The sequence below is a fragment of the Lolium rigidum genome, chromosome 1 (assembly GCF_022539505.1).
Source record: "Lolium rigidum isolate FL_2022 chromosome 1, APGP_CSIRO_Lrig_0.1, whole genome shotgun sequence".
Classification (NCBI taxonomy): Eukaryota; Viridiplantae; Streptophyta; class Magnoliopsida; order Poales; family Poaceae; genus Lolium; species Lolium rigidum.
This window is the reverse complement of record NC_061508.1, coordinates 331,731,798-331,742,062: the sequence shown is the minus strand read 5'-3', so window position 1 is coordinate 331,742,062 and position 10,265 is coordinate 331,731,798.

The window sequence follows — 10,265 nt, the reverse complement described above, 5'->3', positions numbered from 1 at the left end:
TGTCCTCGCTCAACACATGCAATTGAAATGGAATGTTGGAAATGATCGGCAATGGAAGAAATATATAAGAAAGCATAAGTTACGACGGCCGTGAGCGGATGTGTACTTACTCGGGAAAGACGAGGCGGAAGAATGGTGTTGCTCTCTTTGTGCATGAGCATGAAGTTACGGAGGTACCGCACCGCCTTGGTCCGTGTCCTTGAGCCGGTCCTCGGAGCTGGCTATCGCGCATGTAGTAGGGATCCCGCTACCGCGATGTGGCGGGGTCTCTCTCTGTTGATCTTCATCCGAAGATTGATCGCGTATAGGCGCACCAAGTTATAGTCGAGCCGTTTCGAGTGAAATAGATTGAAGATGTCCTCGAACGCTATGAAGAAGATATCCGCGGGGTCTTCATTGACGAAGCTCGGTCGGACGGCACCTTGACCGAGAACACCGGGTAATTTGGATCCTTTTCTTTAAGAAGGACGCTCTCTTGATAATGAATAGAGTGCTCGCAAAGGGAGCATTTGTCCACTTGCGAGGTGTTCCATGTCCGGAGGCAGTATAGGTTTACCGACTTCATGACACCGGGGCAAGCCATCCGGGGTAGGTGGTACCATGTCGTCGGCCCGGATCCTCTTAGGAGCAAGGCCGGCTCGAAGATGCGCCCTTCTTGGCTCCTCTCTTCCTTCCCTTCTTCACCTGACCTCATTGGGGGTGCTTGTGGTGCTGATGGTGGTGCTTCGGGTGCTTGGTGGTGCTTCCGAGGTTGCTGGGGTTGATTTGGGTGGCTCCCCGATGATCGTCTTACGCAGCGTGTTAGGGCTGAAAACGGTAGCGAAGCTTGACTTGAGCTGGATTGCCAGCCTCTGGAGGAGTGTCTTGAGAAAGACCCGTGAAGACCAGGCGCTGCTTCGTGACTGTAGGGGGACGAGTAAGTTGATCGCCGTGTGTGCGGAAGGCTTGTTCATCCATAGGAGGCATGTACATATCTTGGCTGCAGGCGCCAGTGTTGATGTAGGCATCGATGTCATCATCATCATCTACATCGTTGCCATCAAGTGGCGCCATGTCCTGGACCTTAGGTGGTGGCGGTTGCGATGCCGCCGCTTGGCGTACCGCGTGTCTCAGTAGACGGTCGTTGCGGTAGCGCTCCCAACAACTGTTTGTGGCGTCCGGTGGTGACGGCGATCGTCGGTTCCTTCCGGGTGGCGGCGGCGACCGCCGGTTCCTTCGAGGGTAGTGGGGGCGGCGACCGCCGGTTCCTTCGGGGTAGTGGGGCGGCGACCGCCGTTTCCTTAAGGGTGTCGTCGCGCTGGCGATCTTGGGCCGGATGATAGGGGAGGTGGCGCCGGTGCTTTTCTTACCACTCGGAAGACCCCCCCCAGACGAATCTGGTTCTTCGGCCATGTCATAAGCCATGAGGTGCAATCCCCAAGGGGGAAAACGTCGCCTTCGTCTGTGCCCCGGAGGTTGAAAGGGGGATGGCGTAGCGGTACTCCGGCACTACCATTACCAACTTGACCTTCGCCACGTCTTTCGCCAATGTAGTGCCGTGCATAACGCGGGAAGCCATGACATAGCCGCTAGCAACTTCCACCAACTTGCCGCCGGGCTCCACCGTTTGCGAAGTATGCATTGTTCATCCCGAGTCGGGGCGCCATGTTGGGCATCGTGAGATGGCAGATCACGAAAGGCATATATAGTTAAAGAAGATGACGCGAAGGAGTAACTAATGAGTTTACCTCCTTGATGGCGTCGATCTCGGCTACTGTCGATACAAGGGCGGCGGTTGGGGGCGTCGATGCGACCAGTTGGAGCTGCGGCGGCGGTTGGAGCTGCGGCGGCGTCTGGTGGAGCCCCGACGCCGGTGGAGCCCCGACGCCGGCGTCGGGTGGAGCGGCACCGTCGGCGACACGTGGAAGCTTGAGTTGCTGCCGCTAATGCTGGGCACATGTATCGGCCCCACTTGACCTCCCGCATTCCAAGCAGCTAACCCCTCCATCAACCCGGGGGATGATCTGCCGGATCTTCTCGTCCAATAACTTGTTCATCATCTCCGTGTTCTCCGGAGGCTTTTCGGCCACCAGCTTCTCTAGTGACTCCACCTTCTTCTTCAGCTCTCCGAACCTCGGATTTATCCTTTGCCGATGACCTCCTCTCCAGCTTTCTCGTCTTGGCATCCGATCCGTAGTACTCGGATAGCTTCATACTTGTGCCAAAGCCGGGACACACGGCCACCCGACGTCGGTGGCTTGTCTAGCTCCCTCTCCTTGTATTTGTTCATCGCCCTGTTGAAAGGCGTGTCCCACGGTTCCGTCGACCCCCGGGACGACGGGCCAGCCTTCGTCAACTCTTCATCCTTCGGACAAAGGAACTTAAGGTTAGCCCATTTGGCTTCATTGCCTAATAAGATGAGCAAAATAATATAGAACTATCCTTACCGGGTACTTCTCGAAATCCTTCACGTCTTCGTGATCCGTAATAAATTCCCCCGTCTTCCAGCCTAAGTAGTAGCGGGACCGGACAAAGTTCCTAGCCTTGTTCATCCCGGATTTTGTGCCAGGGGTTTTCTTTCCCCGGACGTACCATCTCGGCATCCTCCTTGTCCCAAGTGGGCTGTTTTCCTCGGTAACCGCCGCTTCCGCAATGGTGGGTCCCTAAGTTCAAATCCCGCATTTTCTTCCCCTGTGCGGTCCATTTTTTAACATCGTCACTCTCTAAGTAAGACTTGAATGCATTAAAGTCTTCTAAGGAGAGCGACGGTTCTTTGGTACTTATCCTCTCCCAGCTTTCACCGGCGTCGATCTTTTTCTTCAGCCGGTTCTTCCAGCTGCTCAAGGCGGTGCTCATCTTCGTGAGAGCTAAAGAGTCCACCTTCTTATTGAACGGCTCCGGGAACGTGTATCGTTGGTGAAGCTTCCGGAGGAGGGATTGGACGATAGCCTCGTTCTCCTTGCTTCGAGGTCATGAGTTAGGATCGGCACGGTTTCACTGGACGATGCACCCTAGTTGCATGCCGTACCCTTTGGCAACCCACGAAGGCTCCATCGGTAGGCCACTTGGGGAGACTACCGTGACAACATCGGTGACGTTGGCGAGCACTTGCGGCCTCCGATCCCTCCTCGCCCTCCTCGCCGTCCTCTTCTTCTTACCCTCCCGAGGGTTGCCGCCGCTATCACCTTCCGTGCGGTTGGCCGCGTTCTCTTCACCGGCCGTCTCTTCACCGGTCCGGGCGGCGTCGTCCCAGGTATCGTCATCGTCGCCGGTGTCGGCGGCGGCCCCCGGCCCTCTCCCTCGGAGGCGGTGTCCCGGCCCTCTTCCTCATCGTCGGCGACTCGGCGGCGGCCTTCCGGGCTGCTCGTAGCCCTCCCGTAAGTCCTTGTTGGCCTCTCTCGCTTCTTCGTTCGCTCCTCGGGCTTAGAAGTGTTGCCCGACATGTTTATTTTTGCACTTCATTAAAAAGAGGCAACAAGTTAGTACAAAAGTGAACCAAAAAATTCGGCATGACCTTTGCTATTTTTTCTACGTAGAGTGCCCATTTCTCAACCGAAACGGAAGTTAATCAACGCTTCGGGAGAAATGGGCAACTCAATGAAATCCCTGCAAAAATATCCACCATATACACCATATATCCACCATATACACTCATCATATCCACCTATATCCACCATATCGCTTAGTACTACAAACCGGAAAACCTGGACATATATTGCCTGGACATATATAGTTCCTATTTTTTTTAACCCGGAGCACTACAACAAATTAACCTCGAAGCATCTACAATACATCAAACAAAACCTCGGAGCATCAATACAGGAGGCATTATTAACCTAGAGCATCAATACAACGGATATTATTAACCTGGAGCATCTACAACAAATTAACCTCGGAGAATCTACAATACATCAAACAAAACCTCGGAGCAATCACCTGGAGCACTACAACAAACCTGGAGCATCTTTTTAACCAACCGTTAGCATATTTAGTGCAGCCAAGGCAAGTAGCTAATGACTTAGAAAAATGACTTCAATAGTAGGCGAGTAGCATTTCATTCAAAATCAACTAGGCGAGTATCATTTCATCATTAGCTTGTTCATTTTTTCATTTGTATTAAAAAACCTATTGCATTGTATTAAAAAACCTACTGCATTGTTCATTTTATTGAACCATGTACATCAACAGAGTAGTAGCAGCTTCATTTTAATTTTCATTTAAACAAACTTCATTCTTTTTTCAGAGAGAACTTCAAGAACTTTATTAGCTCTACTGCATTTTCTCAACGAACACAGTTCATATATACTATATATATACTGTATATATACTGCAACCATCTATGCATTTAATCATGTATTTAATTAGTGGTCATATGTGAACTAAAACCATCTATTTAATCAGTGGCCAAAGGTGAACTAAAACCATCTATGCATTCTTATCTTGCAACTAGGAAGCATGAGCATGATCATTTCATAAATGAATTCAAAACATAAAATGGCAGCAGGAGACACAAGTGATTCACTAGCACATGCAACACACACATGATCACTAACTCTCACCCTAATTCTGTTCTTACTAAATGACAAGATTAATATCTACATTTCTCTCGCCAATTCGAAAAACTAAATCACATTCAAAACATTACCTAGCAGTAGTAAATTTGTATCTACATTCACTAACTACATTCAAAACCTAAATCAACCAATTCACTAACTACATTCACTAACCAATTTGTATCTGCCAATTCACTAACTACATTCACTAACCAAGAAATTAGCTACTGTTAGGATCATGGCAATTCTTTGATGGCTTGGATGGCTTGGATCATGGCAATGCAAACAACAAGAACATGAGACAATACAAAATCTGACCAATGTTGCCCTTCTTCTCCGAAATTCGGGCACAAGACAGTGGGGAGGGGGACAAGGGAGTGGGGAGGGGAGAGGGACTCTCACCGAACGGCGGCGGTGGCAGGGCGCGGTGGTGATGGCGTTGTACGTCCTCCTCCTCTGCGGCGGCGGCTCGGGCTGCGCATCCTCCTCCTCGATCTGCGGTGGCGGCTCGGGCTTGGGCGTCCTGCTCGGCGGTGGCGTGCCCGTCCTCCTCCTCCTCCTCCTCCTCCTCGGCGGAAGCAGCGCTAGGTGGCGGCGTGGCGGTCCTCCTCCTCCTCCTCTGCGGCGGCGGCTCGAGCTCGCGCGTCCTCCTCCTCGATCTGTGGTGGCGGCTCGGGCTTGGGCGTCCTGCTCGGCGGTGGCGTGGCCGTCCTCCTCCTCCTCCTCCTCGGCGGCAGCAGCTTAAGGTGGCGGCGCTTGGCGGTGGTGGTGGTTGCAGTGGCGCTAGGGTTGTCGGGGAAGGAAACTGCTGTTGTGAGTGTGGGGAAGAAAGGGTCGATCGATATTTCACCAAGTGTCTAAATTCTGTGGCGCACCCCTCCATGTGCGCCACAGACCAGCTCTGACATGCGCCACAGAATCCCTTAATTCTGTGGCGCACCTAAAGGGGCGTGCGCCACAGAATTTAGACACTTAGCAAAACAAAATGGTTTACTCGCCGTGTACTTGATGCAGCTACTTAGCACTAGCCCAAGTGGTTAAGGTCAATGTTAGCCCATTAGTAGCCAGGTTCGAACCCTGGCTGCCACACAATTTTTCTTCCTTTTTTTCATATTTTAGTTACATTTCAATAAATAACACAACATTATTTAGTAATTAGTAGAGTATTATAAATTAATTGTCTCATACAAACATGTACGTTCTTGTTTCTCTCACACACACATGGATGTACTTGTCTAACACACACTCACACACATGTGATAGACCAAAAAAAGATCTTCTTCGTCCCGGCTTCGAGCTCTATCTAGCGTCTCTTCGCAATCTTCTTGCCCTTTCGGTTGTTGGCGGTTGAATACTTTATGCCGGCCACCTTGAGATTTCTTCGCGTGAACGGACAACCTTTAGAGGGTAGGGAGGTCTTCCTTCTTACTTTACTAGTAGTAGGCATGTCGAAGTGCCTGTCGAATTCCTCCTCAATCTTCGGGTCACCGTTCTTGTCCAAGTCTTCCTCGTTGGCGTCTCCTTGCATTCCTATGATGCTCCTCTTGCCCCTCCTGACGACAACACGGCTAGGCCTCGACGGATCGGTGATGAAGAAGCATTGGTCAACTTGGCTACCGAGTACCCATGGCTCATTTTTCGCGGATGCGTTCTTCGATTTTGCATCGGGTATAACCATGGTTGTGAAATATCGGCCTTCTTTTTCGACCTTCTTGGCCCATCTCACACGAAACATTGGCACCGTCTCTCCACAGTAATTGAGCTCCCATATCTCCTCGATCCTTCCAAAAAATCTTTCATTGACATTAGTCTCGTCATCGGCGTATGACAGCATAGTTACTCCTGAGTTTTGATTTTCACTATTTCTGTCCTTTTCCTCGGTGTAGAATCTGTAACCGTTGATGTCGTACCCCGATAGGTCCTTACGTTATGCGCGGGTCCCCGTGATAAGGTGTATATGAGTTTTTCATCTTCGGTAGAAGGCGTATTTCTCCGTGCTTCAAGCAGGTTGAGTTTGCTTGAACCAACGCGTGAAGCTGGAGTTGTGCTCTTTGGTTACGTCTCCCATCTTCCTCGGCCGGCCCATATCGATGTAATTCTGCTCGACCATGCTTTTGTGCTCTTGCACGAAAGGTTCGATCAGTTTTAAGTGTTGTAGCGCGACCCGGTGAGCCCTGTCAAAGTCGTCGCGTCGATTTTCAATGCCGACATGGACCGAGCGGTAGCCCTCGCGGTGACCGACTCCGGCCGAGCCTCCCGAGGTGTGTCCCGGGGGTAGACCAACATGATCCTCGTCGTCCTCGGTGCTTAGATAATTCCGGCGAAGGAGATGCACTCGTAGGTTAGAAACCCCCTTGGCCATGCTTGCGTCCGGATCGGGCCCTATTGCGAACGTATCCTTTCATGACACCGTTCTGCCTTTCGAAAGGCATCATGTTGTGGAGGAACGTTGGGCCGAGCTGCTTGATGTCTTCAACGACATGGAGAAGGAGATGGACGCATATATCACGAATGCAGGCGGGAAGTAAATCTCGAGCTCACATAGTATCACCACGATCTCATCCCGTAGCATCTTGAGCTGCCTCACGCCGATCGACTTCCTGGTGATAACGTCAAAAAGTTGCATAGGCCAAACAGCGTATCACGGACGTGCTCGTCCATTATGCCTCGGATCGCAACGGGAAGTATCTCGCGTCATTAGCACGTGGCAATCGTGAGACTTCATCCCGGTGAACCTCTTCTTCGCTACGTCCGGATATCCGCTTATATTCCCCGAGTAACCGTGAGGAACTTTCACTCCTAGGAGGCACCTGAAAATCGCTCGAGCTCCTCCGGACTCGTTGTAGAAGCGAGCAGCGGGAAGCTGCACCGCGTTCTTCTTAGCCCTTTTACGGAGACGTTGAGTCCCTTCCGTCTGATCATCATCATCATCATCGTCAGTATCGGGGGCTTGAAGATCTTTCCTGATGCCAAAATGTTTAAGATCGTATCTTGCTTTCGGTCCATCCTTGGACTTTTCTGAGTTGCAAAGAGTGCCAAGCAGACTCTCGGTAACGTTCTTCGTAATGTGCATGACATCGAGGCTGTGGGGCGTGTGGAGGACCTTCCAGTACTCCAAGTCGTGGAAAACAGACCTCGCTTTCCATACACCGAGCAGCGGCTACGGCTTCGGTCGCTTCTTTCCCGGCAGCTGGGCACTCCTTCCAATTTTTCGAGAAGATCATCGATTTCTCGCGCCGCTCCTCGGGCGTGGGGGTCCATCGGGCTCATCTTTACCATTGAACAGATCACCGCGTTTTCTCCACGGGTGATCCAAGCGAAGCCACCTTCGAGCACTCGGGTAGACGGTTTTCGAGGACCCGGGATCCCTTGGTAGTTGTAGATGCGGGGTATCGTCCATGCACTTCACACAGCCGTTGAATCCGTGGCCCACTCGGGCGGATACATATGCGTAACCAGGATAGTCCGTGGACCGTCGTGATCAACGCGGCTCTCATATCGAAATAAGTTCTAGTGTAGGCGTCCCACGTACGGGGTGGCGTCTTCCACAACGTGTCTAACTCCTCTTTCAGCAGCCCGAGATACAAATGCATGTCGACACCTGGTTGTTTCGGCCCTCGAATGAGAATACTCAGTGTGTATGTACCTTTGCTTGGTGCACAGCCCATGGGGGTAGGTTGTAAGGCCATACAAACACAGTGCCAGGTGCTATGCGTGCTACTCTGGTTGCCGAACGGATTGAGTCCATCGGTGCTCATACCCAGCCTGATGTTCCTTGCGTCACCCCCGAACCTAGGGAAGGCGATGTCCAATGTTTGCCACTGTCCAGCGTCTGAAGGGTGTGTCAGCATATAGCCCATCTCCGGATCTTCTTCGGGCTTCTGCCTTTCCGCGTGCCATTGCATGAGCTTTGCTTCCTTAGGGTCCACGAAATACCGCTGCAGACGGGGAGTGATAGGAAAGTACCATACCACCTTTTGAGGTACCTTCTTGTTCCCAACCTTGTACCGTCCGTGGCCACACACCGGACATGTGGTTCTGTCCTTGTACTCGCACCTATAAATCACACAATCATTAATGCAGGCGTGGTATTTTTCGTGCGGTAGGTCAAGGGGACACACGACTTTCTTGGCCTCCTCGGTACTACTTGGCAATGTGTTCCCCTCCGGGAGACGATCGTGCCAGAATTTTAAGTTCTTGCCGAAGCTGGAATCGGTCCACTTGTTCTGCGTCTTCATCTGCAGGTAATCAAGCGTTACATGCAAGCGCGTATCCTCGCGGATCGACACCCGAGAAAGATCGGAGTCATCCCGTCTTTCTCCATTTGCGACAGCTTGGCTCTCTCTCTAGCTGCAACTCTATCGTTGCTCGTCTCCTGGAGGAGAAGATCTTGAACATGAGAGTCCCGCAAGGCCGAAATTAGCGGGGTCGCGCCGGAATCTTCTTCTTCATCATGATGATGTTCTCCGCCGACTTCTTCTTCATAATGATAGTCCCCGTCGGCATGATGATAGTCTTCTTCATGATGATAGTCATCTCGCTCGACATGGTCTTCATGCGCACCATTTGATGGGGCCGGCCGCGCCTGGTTGTCTTGCATGAAACCGCGCCTCAGCAGGTGCTCCTCCAGTTGTCCGGGGGTTGATCCAGCGCTCGAGTTTGCATGATCGACACGGACATCTTATCTGACGCCTATTGTTCCGAATCATGTCCTTCTTCGCGTCTATCTTGTATCTAGAGATTCGAGCGGAACTCATCGAGAGGACCATGCTTGCCTGCAAATGGTATACATAGAACAGGAAATTAGAACCGCACCAAATGCACACACATGCATGGGCCGTACCTCTCCTCAAGGTATTACATGGAGCGGAAAAATTCGGCATGACCTCTCCTCAAAGTAGGACATATGGGTAGTGCAAAACTTGCCGAAACGGAAATGAATCAACATTTCGGCAAACATCCATGCACCACACCGACACACACAAGCGCTTCACCTGCAACAAGCATCCATACACACGACGGCCACACAAGATCTACAAGCATATGCATGTCTCCTCCAAGCATATGTATGTCTCCTCCAACTACTCACCTTCTAGATTCGATACCGAGACGAGACCGCGATCGATGAGTTCGAGAGGAGGAGAGAGTATGGAGAGCCTTCTCCTCAACTCCAATTAAGTATCAACCAAAGTAAGTTCAATAAATACCCAAGCAAGTGAAAAGTAGAGTCAAAATGGTATGAGAGAGAAGGGGGGGACGAGCTAGATGGAGGAAGAAGAATGACTTGTGTAGTGTGGTAGGTGGGAGGTTGGCTCACTTTTGTATATACTGGTTCGCTACTTGCGTGGCGCACCTGAACAAATGCGCCACAGAATCACCTTATTTCCGTGGCGCACGAGCCAAGCTGCGCCACGGAATAGCTTATTTTTGTGGCGCACCGTGGCCGTGCGCCACGAATATCTTATTTTTGTGGCGCACTGCGAGTACGTGCGCCATAGAAATAGTAAAACCAATGATTGGGGGTGTCAGCTGGTGGGGCCCACCAAGTTTTTGTGGCGCAGGGTTCTTTGGTGCGCCACAAAATTAAGCTATTTTTGTGGCGCACCTTGCCTGGTGCGCCACAAAAAAAGTTTCCGTGGCGCATTTTTAGTGGTGCGCCACAGAACTAAGCTTTGCCTATAAGGGTTTTCCTACTAGTGCCCATAAGACGAACAGCATGTTGGGTGAACAAAT